Source organism: Balaenoptera ricei, chromosome 12, assembly GCF_028023285.1.
Source record: "Balaenoptera ricei isolate mBalRic1 chromosome 12, mBalRic1.hap2, whole genome shotgun sequence".
NCBI lineage: Eukaryota > Metazoa > Chordata > Mammalia > Artiodactyla > Balaenopteridae > Balaenoptera > Balaenoptera ricei.
The window spans coordinates 15,789,799-15,804,074 of record NC_082650.1 but is presented as its reverse complement, the minus strand read 5'-3'; the positions used below and the strand labels follow the sequence as shown (position 1 = coordinate 15,804,074).

Here is a 14,276-nt window from a genome sequence, read left to right as displayed (position 1 = left end):
TTAAAATTCTCTTTATGCAGCAGGGAATAGAATTTTATAACCTGGATGCATTCCTAAAATTTCTTTGTGGTTTGGCTTCAGTAAATTACTACTTTACCTACAGCTTTTAAAATATATTTAGACTTAAGTTTAAAGAGTGAGAACCACTTGTGTAAACATCGTTGAATACCATTCTTTTAATGAATGGGCTAATGTTATTTATAGTCTTTCTTCACTTCCTCTGGAAAGCCCATTTCTCTGGGGGAGGGCTTTAATTTATATTCACCTTGAAAAGTGAAAGGAATTCACCTTAGTGTATTTTAACTCAGCCACAGAATTCTCACTATTGCTACTGAAAACTGCTTGGCCCAGACCTCTGAGTATGATGTTTTTTAATTGGACTCTCTGTCATAAAATAGCAAATGACAGTGCATGTGTCCCTAAAGCAGTAAATCGGTATGTTTAGGGGATTCGAATGACCCTTATTTTATGTGTGCTTTAACAAAGAAAATCCTCCCTTTCTCTTTTTTTGAAATGCAATTTTGCAGTTAGTGTTTCAGTGAAGCAGTGAAGTGAGGCAGGAACCAGTAATGAAGGGCTTCCTGGGTGGGGTTCAGGAGCCTGGGTTCATCAGTCAGCAATGAGGGGAACTTCTGAAGGATGGAAACAAAGAGGCCACGTGATCACATTTGTCATACACATGACAGGATGAAGGTAGGATTGGAGGCAGCCCAGTGGGGAGGTCGTGATGTAACCCATGTCAGAAAGTAAGGAAGCCATGGGCCAAGGCAGTAAAAATGGTTCCTGTCGAACTCTAACTTTTTATGCTGCCGTTAGACTCATTTACTGGTTATTTTGTAAAGATTTAGCCCTTTGAGAGCTAGAAGGGATCATGGAGGTTCTTAAGCAGTGCTTTCATTTTACAAATGGTAAAGCCTAAGTTCTAAAAAGATGAAGTGATTCCTCCAAGTCAGGCAACTCATTACGAGCAGAGCTTGGGCTTAGACCCAAGTCTCCTGATTCCAAAGCCAAAACTTTTTTTGTGATGCTTCCCACTTGTCCTACCTGCTCTCTGCTAGGCACTTGCCCAAGCCCATGTCCCACCTAAGGATCTGTCACCTGGAGGTGGATGACACAGTGGGATATTGACTGACTGACGATTTTTTTCTAGTCAGCTCATGCCCTGACTCTTCCCAATGACTTATTTCTAATCTTCCTCACTCTTCCCAAATGCTTATTCTTGCCCATCACATTCAGAAGATGGTCTTGTCTCTTACTTCCCAGAGAAAAATAGAAATCATCTGAGAACACACTGGGCTACTGCCTGCCAACAAATCTACTGACTCCCAACTGCCTGCCCTTTGTTTTAACAGCAAACGGGTCCTGACCTTATTTAACGCTGGGTCCTGGATCCTGGGTCCCAGTTCCTCCTATCCTTTCAGGGATATTTTTGATTATTTTCCCTGTTCTAGTATTTTCAACCATTTCTTCTCTAAAAGATGTATCCTGTCATCATTTATATATCAGCCGGACTTTTTCATTTAAAACCCTGCTTAGGGGCTTCCCTGGTGGTGCAGTGGTTAAGTATCTGCCTGCCAATGCAGGGAACACGGGTTCGAGCCCTGGTCCGGGAAGATCCCACATGCCACGGAGCAACTAAGCCCACGTACCAAAATTACTGAGCCCGTGCTCTAGAGCCCGTGAGCCACAACTACTGAAGCCCTCATGCCACAACTACTGACGCCCGCGCACCTAGAACCCGTGCTCCACAACAAGAGAAGCCACCACAGTAAAAGCCCATGCTTTGCAACGAAGAGAAGCCCCGGCTCGCTGCAACTAGAGAAAGCCTGCGTGCAGCAATGAACACCCAGCGCAGCCAAAAATAAATAAATAAATTTATTTAAAAAAAAAAAAACCTGCTTAGCATACCTATCCAGTGAAGACATTTCACTCAGTTATTCATTTCATAACTATTCGTGAGCAACCACCATGTGCTAGGTGTTGGGTATGCTGTCACGTACCAAAGAAATGGGGTCTCGTATAGTCTAATGGGGGAAACAGATGCTAAACAAATATCTGTACTTGCTGATCATTTAGATTGGAAAATGCAGTTCTAACCAATTTTATGGTAGTAAGCAATATATTTCAGTTTTTTCATAGGTGCTATATTTCAGTTTCATAGTAAAATTTGTGGTAGTGTGTTCTCTGTAGCATATCTGTGCGTTACCAGAGGACTGGCCTTTGCTCTGGGTTTAATTTTAATATCACATGACCAAACGTCCTTACTGTTATAGGCTATTGTACACACCCAAATAGCTGAGCTAACAATGCAAATAAACTGAATCTGAAGAAATATTAATCTGCTCATGGAGTTAGAAACTGAAAACCACATATATTTATTCTAAATATAATTTATTCTCAAATAAATAAAACAATATAATCTAAACTTGCAAGATAGATTGAAAAAAATCCTAATGGTTTTCCATGAAGAAACCAAAAAAATTATACAGAAAGAATCATCTGTTCAGTTTAGACTCTCCAAAATATTTTTTAATGACATTCATATTAAGTTTGAGCCTTTTAAAATTAGCAAAATAACTGTGTAAGCACACACTAGGTATGCTAATGACAAGTTTAATAAAAAGAAAAAGTTTTCTCAAGTACAGATGTAAAATGAGAAGGTTTCTTTGCGTATGTCAATTATCACCCTCCTAGTTTCCTCGTGGGCTACATAATTCAATTTTAGCATTTCCCCTCTTTTTAGAAGTAAAAGCAGTCCACATTAGCAAAACCAAAGATTTCCAGGAAGTACTAGTTGCTGTAACGGTGGGGAACGTGTAGATGAATAAATCACTGGTAGGAACTGTAAAATGTTTTATTGGAAGTCTGCTCTCCATATTCAGGGTTCCCTGAACCTGAAAGCCTATTGAAATATCCTCAATGTTAAATGAATAGTAAACAAAAACTCTGTGATATATTTGGTAGTTTGTTTTTTAAAAAACTGATAGGTCAAAGCCTGTTTTTCTTGACTGATGTGGAAAGGTTGAGAAAAGAAAAAAGGCCTCCAGTGAAAGGAAATTACCGTTCTAAATATAACATTCTAAAGTGATGTAACAGGTTTTTCCATATGTTGCTTGAATAAAACTAGTGTTTTTACAGAAGCATTTTACAGTACTCACCATTAAATAAACCGCAACAACAAATTTAAATTTCTAAAGCTGTCTCCCAAAATATTAGTTTATTAAATAACTAGTATAAGAAAGACATGTGATATCTTTGGTTTCCCTTTACTAAAATCTGTTTTACTTTTGAGTCAGTCCAACTTTAAAAACCACAGCCATCTGAATTCTGTTCATTTTAGGGAATTTTGCTATGTAAACTAACATTGTTCATGTTCGGTGCTTGCTAACACATTCTGAATTACTTAAAGTTATTGATCTAGGTTGAAAGAAGCTCTTGGACTCTAATCTATAGTCCTCTAATCTATAAAAGCCATTGCTGGGCTTCCCTGGTGGCGCAGTGGTTAAGAATCCGCCTGCCAAAGCAGGGGACACGGGTTCGAGCCGGGAAGATCCCACATGCCTTGGAGCAGCTAAGCCCGTGCGCCGCAACTACTGAGCCTGCGCTCTAGAGCCCACGAGCCACAACGACTGAAGCCCGTGCGCAGCAACAAAGACCCAATGTAGCCAAAACTAAATTAATTAAATAAGTAAATTTTTTTAAAAATGTTGCTTATAAAATGTTTCTGCTTAGAAATGCTCATCCATTTCTATAGTTTCCTGCATTTTCTTAAGTACAAACTCTGCCAAAACTTTATTAGCTTTCATAATCACCTTCCTCGTTATTTCTGTCTGGACTCGAGGATCTTTGGAAGGTCTTGTCTTACTCATTATATTCCTCCACTGGTGTACTAACTACTAAGCCCCAAATTTTAATATTAGAGTTATATGCTTTTTATGCTTTCAAGATCACACTGGGTAGGTAGCATGCTGCCTCTGGGTGTTGTTACTAGCTAACTCTGTGACAGTCCATTCCACTGACTGGAGGTTCCATGGGGGTAAGAACTAGGTCTGTCCTAGTCACTGCTGTGTCCTCAGTACCCATGCCTGGTGCATTATTGGTACTCAGATGTTGGATGCATTCAGGTCATTTTAATAGTAACACAGGTCTCTTGGGTGATAGGAAAGTGTCGATAACTCTATTATAGCATTTGCAATACAGCTACCATCCAGTCTATTGACTGGTATACATCCCTTGAAAGCCTGCTATCTTGGGAAGACGCTCGGTATTTTTCTTTGTAATCCTAGTGCCTTTAACACCACTTGCATGAAGGTCATTCATTCAAGAGACATTCACTACTTCACATTCTTGCCCATTTTCCCCTCCAACATTGAAAAATAAAAGGAAAATGGTGTTGGAATCCCCAGTTCTGTTTGGCCAGCTTTTTTTTATAAAGAGGCCCACTTTGCTCTAAGAATGAAAAAGAGAGGGACATACAGGGGAATATGAGGAAGGGTCATCTACTCTAACTCCTAATCTCTGATTCAGTGTTAGAATGAAGGATCCTTTGTCAAGTCACTGTGCCAGCTGTTAGTCTTTTTAAAAATATAAACAGGAAATGACAAAATCTAAGCTATGGGTCATCAAAATCTGGTGTGCAGAGTCTGTGTTGTCTGTCTGCTTTTGGTTTCCTTTCTAAAAGATTCACAACCAACTTACCATTCAATATAGCCCAGATTTGGGAAGCATGCAGTATCAGCCTAACATTTCTTAATAACATATAAAGAACTTTAATCAGTTCTACATACACACGGTTGGTGTGTGATCCTGCGGAACCCAAGAAATGATACAAACTAAAGACTGAACTTGTCATTTCATCAGTCTTCTTTCTGTGCAGAATGCAGTGCCTGACAAGTCATGCAAACCTGACGTATTACATCAGAATTGAGTGGGTAGAACCTTCACTTGAACAGTTTTTTTCTAATGTATCTATTAAAATGCCACAGAAAACAATTCAACTTGATTAAGGATTGCTTTATGTATGGATTTTCCCCAAGAACACACCCATTTTGTAATATGAGATATATTCCTCAGAGACCTTGCTTTACCCACTTTATAACCTCCATGCCTGGCATAGTGCCTGACACACATCAGGCATTTACTATATAATTTAATCAAATTGTGAGTAAAATGAGTACATTTTGGGTAAAACGAGTACATACTGGTTAGGAAACCAATAACTATTAGTTATTGAAAGATGTGTACCTCTTCTCAATAGTCTCCGCTTCCAAATTCTAGGGTTTGGGTTTTTTTTTAAGTGGTTGAGACCCACTGGATCTCTTTAGAAACATGCCAATTAGAGAGATCAAATAAAGGCCAATTAGAGATATCAAATTAGAAATAGAAATTGAATTGAGTTTGCAAGGAAAGCTGTAAAGTGTCCGTCTTTGGAGGTCTCTATGGGAATAGAAATGTATGTCTGTGCATAATAGATCCTAAATACTTGTTGAATGAAAAAATAAAAATTGAGTCTGAGGCATATGAATAATTGCCTGCTTGAATGAAAAATTTTTGTGATTGTTTAACACTCTTATTCTAAAATATTTGATCATTTAAATTTCCCCCCTCCACTCCCACTTCGGTCAACCACTTTCTATTGTGAATTCTGTAGCTGATGGGGTTTTTTTGCTTGTGTCTGAACAATTATAAATACATACGGCATCCCAGAATCAAAACTTGGTTCTCTGAAACAACTAATAAGCTTTTGACAAGGAAAAGCTAGGAACTACAGTTCTTACTTTTGCAACTTTTCTGTATATTTCCAAATACATTTTTTTCAAGTTAATAGCCTTTCTAGAAAAAGCAGGATATATTTTTAAAAGGTATATTCTCCAATAATAACAAAAATTAAGTTCCTAGAAACATATTTGATGAAAGATCTTTATGTAGACACTGGAATAACTTTAACTTTATTGAAAAATACTTCTAAAAGATCTAAATAATTGGAGGGGGATAAGATATTCATAGATGATCTCATTATTGTAAAGATGTCAGTTCTCCCAAATATAGATCCAGTACAATCCCAGTCAAAATTCAACATGTTTTTGGTGGAACTTAGGTTGATTCTCAAACTTATACAGAACAAAGATCCAGAAATAACCAAAAGAATCCTTAAGAAGAAACAGGTAGAAGGATTTAGAGATATTTATATTGTTATAAAGCCAAAATGATTTAGACACTGTAATTTTGGCAATAGGGATAAGTGATTAGACCAGTAAAACAGTATTTCTGAAACAGGCCCACATTTATATAGAAACCTGTTCTGTGACACAGCTGAAATGCAAATCAGTGGAAAGAATAAATAAATGATACTGGGGTAATAGCTTATCCCTATGGAAAAAATGAAAATGGCACCTGCCTTGGAGCATACATAGTAATTAATTTCAAATGGATCAAGGACTTAAACACAAAATACACAATTATAAAACTTTTAAAAGAAACATAGAAGAATATCTTCATGTCCTTGGGGTAGGGAAAGAATGTATTAAACAAGACAGAAAAATCATTACACCATAAAGAGACATATATAACTGCATCATATTTAAGAACTTCTCTTTGTCAAGAGACTGAAGATAAACCATAACCCATAACAGACAGATGGATTTACATTTTGGGGAATATATAAATAACTCCAACAAATTCATAAGAAAAAAATAATTCAATAGAAAAATGGGCAAAGTGTATGAGCAAGTTTTTCACAGGGAAGGAAACGTGAATAGCCAACACACAAATGAAGTTATGCTCAACCTCATTAGTAATTAGGTAAAAGCAAATTTAAACCACAGTAATACCATTTCTCACCCACCAGAATAGCTATAATTAAAAGTTTATGGTATTAGGTGTTGGCCATAATATGGAGTGAAAAGAACTCTCATACATAGGCATACATCAGAGATACTGCAGGTTCAGTTTCAGATGATTGCAATAATGTTAATGTCACAATAAATCGAGTCACACAAATTGTTTGGTTTCCCAGTGCATGTAAAAGTTACATTTATACTATATACTGTAGTCTATTGAGTGCTTAATAGCATTATGCTTAAAAAAACTATATACCTTAATTTAAAAATATTTTATTGCTAAAAATGCTAACCATCATCTGACAACGCAGGGTTACCACAAACTTTCAATTTGTAAAAATAAATAAATAAATAAAAATGCAATATGTTCAAGGTACAATAAAGTAAAGCACAATAAAAGGAGGTATGTGTATACTCTGGGTGGAGTGTAAATTGGTACAATTACTCTTGAAGAAAAATTGGCATTACCCAGTAAAGTTCAACATGTGTATGATGAACAACCCAGCAGTTCCAGTTCAGGTAAATACAACGTAGAAGTATGAATACAGGAGTCATGTACAACATTGCTTGTATAGGAAAGAAAAATGGAAACAATCTAAAGGTCTAACAGTAGAGCGTATAAATATACCACGAAGTATCCAGTGAAATTCAAAGAAATACTCTCCATCTGCACAAATAATTACACTGCAAAATGACATGGAGGAATCTCACTAACATAATATTTATTTATTTATTTATTTATTTATTTATTTATTTATTTGGTTGCAACAGGTCTTAGTTGCAGCAGGCGGGCTCCTAAGTTGTGGCATGCAAACTCTTAGTTGCGGCATGCATGTGGGATCTAGTTCCCTGACTAGGGATGGAACCCGGGTGCCCTGCATTGGGAGCACAGTCTTAACCACTGCGCCACCAGGGAAGTCCCTCACAAACGTTATATTGAGTAGAAGAAAGTAAGTCACCTTGGAGCATGTATAGATCTGTTTTATAGTTGAAAAGCACACAGAATTGATCAGAATGAAATTCCTCCATGTAGGCTCATTTTCACGCCCCACATGTTTGCAGAATGGCTACAGCAACTCTGGCCTCTAAATCCTGTCTTGTTCGTGTCTCATAGAAGCAGGAAAAGTTCTTCTTCCTTAGTAATTTTAATAAAATACATCAATTAGGTCTCATTGATCCTGATTGGTGTGGCTTGGGTCACGCGCCTATCCATGCACCAATCACAGTAATCAGGGAGATGAAATATGATGAATTGTTTAGCCTAATTGATTTCATTCAGAGCACCTGGGCTGATAGTAGGACAAAGGAGAGGGAAACGCTGGTATGGTTGTCAGAAGGAAGGTAGATGGATGTTGGGCTTCCAAAATTATAGAAGATATTATTCCGCCCCCTTTCAGCAACCAAATTAAGAAGGTTTGTATTTCACTAGCTACTGTTGCTTGCTTATGGTCTATAAAGGAAATGAGGCAGCTCAAAGGAGGGCAAGTGGAAGAGAGAAAGTGGTTTTTATGTCGAAGTGGACCTAGAGTCCCGAGTTACCTGGCATTCTCAAATCAGAATGGATAGACGTGGAGCGGCCCCCCAGGATGGCAGGTGTGGGGCAGGCACTGGACTGCGGTCTGAATACAGAGATTCCTTTTGGATTTACATGATCAAACTGTGTATCCCCTCAAAAATACTCGCTTTGTTTTTGTCTACTTGACCATCTGTGTTACTTATTTAAGGAATACTTTCTAGATACTTAGGACATGAACACTGGGAAAGTTGCCCTTTTTTGGTCTTATTGCTATTGAGTACATTATAGTCTACACTGGCCTAAAATTCTGTGATTTCTGGTAGCCCTTTATGTGAGTTTTCACCCTCACTTTGTTTCTTCTATGAAGTTTTATGTGTTTTACTCAAGAAATAAAGGTAACAGATTTCATGCTTATGGGCAAGCCTTTGGGGCTCCTGTATTTCAAATAGTTGACATTTTTAGGGAAAGTGTCTATGCCTTGGGTATTTGCACAGTCATTATCATAAGTAGAAGTGTTTTTATCGAACATGGCTTTAAATTGTTCCTTGTTTAAACCCTGACAAACTCAACCCATTAAACCTGTTTTTACCTAGTCACTCAGTATCATCGTCCTCCAAAGCTAACAGGCCTTTAATTTTGTCCTGATATAAAGAGTAAATGTGATCGCTTTTGTGACACTGATCCCGTAGTTATTGTCAGAAACACTTGGCTTTTAGTTTCTCTCCTCACTCTGTTGTTTAAAATGAGAGGTAAGCTTATTTTAGACACTGTAGCTAAACAGACATGGTGACATATTGGACTTGTGTCTCCTTTTTAGAAAACCAACCCTGACATTTTATTTATTTTTATTCTCAAACTCACATTAGTTGTGGTTTGCCTATAGAACTTATTTTAAACACCACCTTGCATGTACTCCTGACTATAAGTTTCACATTGTTCTTTGGCCAAAAGCAATAAAATGTGACCTGCTTTATCATGGTTCAGTGAAGTGTAATTAACATTTTCTTTCCAGAAATATAACATTGATGGCTATTTATAACATTTCCCCAACCTTCAAAAGTGTAATGAAGTGTTTGGGGGTATTTTTATGTCAAATTCTATTTGTATTTAATGCTGTGAGTATAATCTATTAGTGCATTTTGCACTTAAGGCCGGATAATCAAATATTCTTAATGTGTTTTTTTCTAAAAATTCTATCGTGAATTTATAGAACAGCCTCTGAGGTCCTCAAGTATTCACCTATAAATAAGCCTCTCTGATTATAAAAGCCTCTTACTGTTCTCATATTCCTATAATGGTACTTCACCTTCTACAGACCAAAAATATAAATTCATTAGTTTACCTCATATTGAGTTTCCTGGCTAGATGATGCTTTTTTTTTTCCTTTTCTAAAAAAGTACATTTATACTTCTCAACATTTCTCATGAGGAAACCATTGTCCTAAAGATTTCCTTAAACGTTTTCTATATAGGTTCTTTAAGCATAATTTTTCTGAATATGACCTGTTTTCAGACTGTCTTTTTTTTCATTTGTTTGTGACTGGCCTTTGCTACCACTGGACAAAAAGCATTGCTTTTTACGTATTTCAAATCATCTGATACCACCCTTACTATTTCCAACAGGGTTATTTTTAGATATTTCTCATGAGTTTTAGGTATTCAGCCTTGCACCTGCTGATGGTGGTATTTGGTCTGTTCATTTCCTTTCACTAATACTTTGTGAACATCTTTTTATTTTATTCCTGACTTTTTAGCAAAAATGTTGTCTGTTGGTTTTAGATCTTTTTAAAAATCATAGTAGGTGATCTTTCTATTTCTAGATTACTGAGAGGTTGTCAGGTATAAGTGTTGAGTTTATCACATGCTATTTTGTCATCTTTGGAAATACGAATACGTGTTAATCTGACCTATTGATACAGCGTAAGAGATTTATTTATATAATATTTATAGAATAAGCCCAGTTTATATTGTTGTGTCATTATTTTAATTTACTAGAAATCAAGAGTTCTGAGCACTTTATTTGATGTTCTTCCATCTTGTTTATCTAAGTCAAATAAGCCTCTTACTTTTTTCCTTCTCTGTGTCTTATCGGGTTAGGTTATCTGATAAGCTTCACCAAACAAACTGAAGAGTCTCATTTGTTTTATATCCTGAAAGCTTTTTATACAGTTTAGGAATTGTCTAATCCTTGAAGTGAACCATATTTCTTAGCCTTTCAGCTTTTATATTTCTGGTTCAGTTTTAATAATTAAATACCACCTTAGAAAACTGTTTCCATTGAGATGTTCAAATTTATTCACAAGGATCTTTTTATATGGCATTCTCAAGTTTATCATCTCTTCCATATCTGTGATATGTTCTTCTAGTAATTCGAGTTTCATGTTGGATTTTAAGACTAGATTTGCCTGAAATCTGTCTATGAGACATTTCATTCTATAATGAACCAGTGACTGTTTTTTAAATATCGAAATCAAAAATTCCTGCTTTTTTTTCTGCCTTTCCTATATTACCTTTATTGCTGTTTTTGAACTTAAGTTTAAATATGCAGTTTATTGCTTTGTTCTCTCCAGTTTAAAAAAAAAAACAAACAGTTACTAGTGTCACAAGTAAAACTGCATTTCTTACTCCCCACCCAAAATGAAATTAACTTGCTTTTACCATCTATCCCCACTCATTTCCCCGTTTTTCATAACATGATCCAGGATTTCAGACTTAGATGAGCTTAACTATTATAGTAATGTTTTTATTAGACATTTTTTCCAAAAATTTGGAAGTTTGCACTCTATTTGGACTGTTTTTAGAATAATTAACCTACTTTATTCCCTATTTACTGCTTTTAACGCTTACCAGCCGTGCTACTACGTGACTACTTTTTCACTCTTTTTATTTGGATTCATCCCTCAGTCAACTGGAAATATTTTCAAGTAACTTTTGTTCATGAAGATACCTATCTGATACATTTCTAGGCACATTTGTTTTTCCTATATAATGTCTGTGGTTCTTTCTTTTCAAAAATAGTGACCAGAGAAAAAGCAACCCCAAATTTTACCACATTTAAGCATCACCCCCATTAACTTCTACCTTCCCACCCCAAGTACTTTGCAGAGATGGAAACTGAGAGGAATTATTGGCTACAGCCATAGAGAGGAGCTCAGGGATAGAGCGGCCATGGCCTTAGAAGGCAGTTCACATCCTGTGGAAGACTTGCGTTTCAGAGATAAGGATACGAGGGTTGAGACTGAGTGAAATCATCCATTCTCCTTCCGCTCCTTGGAGTTTCATCTCTCTTCCTGGTAGAGGAAATTCTTCTTGGCTCCTGGCAAGTCACTGAACTTAAGTTTTAGCGCTATTGAAAGTTCAAGTCTTTTTTAGATTTTCTGAGTATTTCAAGGGAAAGGGAAAATCAAGATTGGACAGTAACTTTCTAACACCACACCCTATAAGTTGTTTTTTAAATTAACTTGTTATGATTGTTGCTATAGGTCTATTATAGACCAGTAGCATAGGTGACTTTTTCCTAGGTCCACTATAGACCAGTCGCATAGGTCTATAATGACTTTTTCCTAGGAAAATTATGGTCTTTTTGCATCCAGTCTTCCTTTTGCCCCTTAAAATTGGCCCAGATGTCTCATCCATGTTCCACTGAAATCATTCTGGAAAAGTAAAAAGCAATTTATATTTTGTGTTTCTGCTACAGGTGGAGACGGATGTTAGCAGTTGGTGGGTGAAGACACTGGAAAGGCCTCAACCATAAAAGTGAGCTGTTTTCATTTTTTTACCACTTGAGTATGAAACATGCTAAAAGATTAATAAATTTGTAATTTAGGTTTGTTAGGTATTTTTGTGTAAGTACCCTCTATGAGCAAAATTTTTCTTGTTTTTTAACTATTTTGTAAGACAGAATAACAAATATTATAACCAAAGGGTGAAATACAAAAGAAAATTCATATTTCAAAGTACATACATGAGGAATAAAAATGGAGTCAGGAAGAGTAAACCATAGTGTGACCCAAATTGGAATCATTTCTTCCTGTTGGCCCTCTACTGTTAATGAGTCAGACCCTTGGGTAATATTTTAAATGCTTTTCATTGGCGAGAAAAGTTCTTCCTGTTCTTTTTAAGTTCCTCTTTTTTCTTTAAGATTTAAAATCTCAATGCAATTTTGTGGTGGTAGTACTTGAAAAACCACAATGAACAATAAGAGGGAAAGGAAGGAGGGAGATATACCCTTTTTTTAAGGTCTAGGCAATTATTTTATTCTGTTTCTCCTTTCCTAAGTCCTTTCATTTATCATACTCTGACCACATCACAAGCTATTTGGCAAGACTTGAAATGTTAAACTGACATTATTACTCAATTCCATATCAAATGCTTACTAGAATGAAAGGAACATGTGAAGAAACTCGGTCCTGGTAAGCACAGCCTTATCCTTTTACTCATTTATACTTTCAATTCTACACCAGGTCTTTTTTTTTTAACCAAACAGTAAAATAAAAATAACATTAAAGCATAAGTGCAACAAGGGGTTAGAGTCTGCCTTTTGCAAAATAATCATGCTTTATTGGAATTATGAATATTTGATACACTGCATTCTTGTTGAGGTACTCAAAGTTATTACAAAGACAAATGGTATTTTAATGGAGTAAAGATGTCTTTGCTTGTGTTGGAGTTCAGAGTTCATCGGTATTTTGTTAACTGGTAAAATAGTGGTTTTCTTACTGCAGATCTTCATTACTGGCAAGAAAGTCCTAGAAGTTCTTTTGTCTAATGTATGACTAGAATGCTGAGTAGCTTAAAAATCAAGAGTCTGAGGTCCAGAGCTGACTTACCCATTACACACAGTGCCTGGGGCCATGATACTTTTAGTGGCCCACGAAAATGTTTTCATTTTAATGCTTTCCCCAAAAATAAATAGAATAATAGTGAATATATAATAACAAACCCAGCCTGGATTATATTTTTCTTTACACCACTGCAGTCATAAAATATAATTTTTAATATTCTTTTTTATGGAGGAAGGGGCCAAAGTGCCTCAGAGCCCAAGAAAATCATCATGTGACCCTACCTGGATCGCAGTCAGGCACACTCTATATATGTGACTGATTCAGTCATTTGAACGCTTTTTTTTTTTTCTTTTTTTGAAGTGGAATAATCATTTCTTTTTCAGAAATGATTCCCTTCTCTGGAAATGAGTTCATAGACTTTTCTGCTCATCAGAGAGATACATGGTTTGTCTCCAAAGAAAGAAATGACATCTTGTTAGGTTAGATAGCTGTTGTCATTCATGATGTTTTCTTAGAATAAAATAAATATTTTCTCCCCTGAGAGACCCACTGATATTCTGTTTGCTTTGTAATATGATATGCAAAATAAGGGAAGGGGAAGCGAGACTAGCTCAGGATTCTTTGGTCCCATTTTGGACAAGCATTTTTGCCTGAAGAGTGTGTGTCCCATGAGAACAGTGGCGACCCCCACTCCTCGCTGCTGTGGGCATGTAGACTTTAGCTCTTGGATCTTCCGTGGTTGCTGATCTGTGGTACTGAGTACATGACATTTTCAATTACCATGACCGATCCGGTTTTGTTTGTTTCTGAAGCCATGATCTAGTGTTGGAGAAAATAGCTTTGTCAGTCTTCAATTGCAGTGACCAGATAAGAATATCTTCTAAAAGTCACTTGTTCATTTAAAGTAAGTGTGTTGAATGTCTGATGAACTTCTTTTTCAGAACTGGTACCCACTCAAACATAAACTCCCTCAGAGTCAGGTCTTTGCATGTTTTGCTTGTTGCTATATACCCTAGAAAAAGCCAGACATAAGGGAAGCTCAAATGTTTGCTGAAAGAATGAATGAGCTAATTTCCTTCTTTAGAAAAGTCATGTTTCCCCCTCCCGAGAACCAGGGCTCCAGGCCTCTGGTTTGAGG

General features: G+C 36.4%; 1 protein-coding gene across 2 annotated transcripts in view; it reads left to right on the top strand.

Annotated features, from left to right (window-relative positions):
- Positions 1-14,276, top strand: part of PLEKHG1 (pleckstrin homology and RhoGEF domain containing G1) — a 223,414-nt gene that overhangs the window by 45,394 nt on the left and 163,744 nt on the right. For both annotated transcript variants that reach the window (XM_059940997.1, XM_059940996.1), the window contains one exon: positions 12,052-12,110. The gene's annotated coding sequence lies outside the window, so the exon portion shown is untranslated. The remainder of the gene's footprint in view (positions 1-12,051; positions 12,111-14,276) is intronic.